Genomic DNA, 986 nt, shown 5'->3' with positions numbered 1-986 from the left:
GTAGAATGTCCATCATGTATATCATCTTTGACGGTGAAATTGTTAGTATAATTACCAACCAAACACCAAAACAGGATCAATTTATAGATAACATGCTGCTTTGGGACTTTCTAGCACATAGATGTTCACGTTCCGATCCCCTGGTGTTCCGAGCTAAAGATCGTGCTGCCTGCCAAAAAAAGTTCTTGTAGGTAGTTAATATGCACCATATATTCAGATGCCCAAGTTTATGTTTTCAAAAATGTATGTTGGTGAAAATATCTTCTCAAAAATATATGTTGGTGAAAATATCTTCAGCAACTATTGAATACAAGTTCAGATTACACAATCATAGATTAATAAGATTGACCAATGAAGTCCTTCGAGATGCAAGAGTTCTATACTTCTATCTGCCGATTAGATTCATCAGCAAAAATTTGATTGTTAAAAATATATAATAAGCGCGGAATTCAATAGTTAATATGCACCATATATTCAGATGCCCAAGTTTATGTTTTCAAAAATGTATGTTGGTGAAAATATCTTCTCAAAAATATATGTTGGTGAAAATATCTTCAGCAACTATTGAATACAAGTTCAGATTACACAATCATAGATTAATAAGATTGACCAATGAAGTCCTTCGAGATGCAAGAGTTCTATACTTCTATCTGCCGATTAGATTCATCAGCAAAAATTTGATTGTTAAAAATATATAGTAAGTGTGGCTGCTGGGATTGGAGCCCAGGTCTCCACGGCCACAGCGTGGAATTCTCACCACTAAACTACAGCCACTTTTGTAATTATGTGTTGTAAATATAGGTTGTAACGAATAGCCACATGAGTTGCAGGATCTTCAGAGTTTGAATAACCTTGGTTAATTTGATAAGTTTTCTATGTATTTAATTTGATGATTTTCTCTTAAGAGCTGAACGACATGAGTACATGACCACCTTATTTCGTGCTGCATGTAGATTTTATAGCTGAAGGAGAACTTGGAATAGATG

At 34.3% G+C, this 986-nt stretch overlaps 1 non-coding gene across 1 annotated transcript; it reads right to left on the bottom strand.

The window, feature by feature from the left end:
- Nucleotides 1–702: 702 nt before the first annotated feature.
- TRNAH-GUG (transfer RNA histidin (anticodon GUG)) lies at nt 703–774 on the bottom strand. The gene has a single exon. It is a non-coding gene; the product is annotated as a tRNA-His (tRNA).
- Between the last annotated feature and the right edge of the window lie 212 nt (nt 775–986).

The sequence above is a fragment of the Coptis chinensis genome, chromosome 4, assembly GCF_015680905.1.
Source record: "Coptis chinensis isolate HL-2020 chromosome 4, ASM1568090v1, whole genome shotgun sequence".
NCBI lineage: Eukaryota > Viridiplantae > Streptophyta > Magnoliopsida > Ranunculales > Ranunculaceae > Coptis > Coptis chinensis.
The sequence above is the reverse complement of the archived record's forward strand: the minus strand, read 5'-3'. Positions and strand labels throughout refer to the sequence as shown.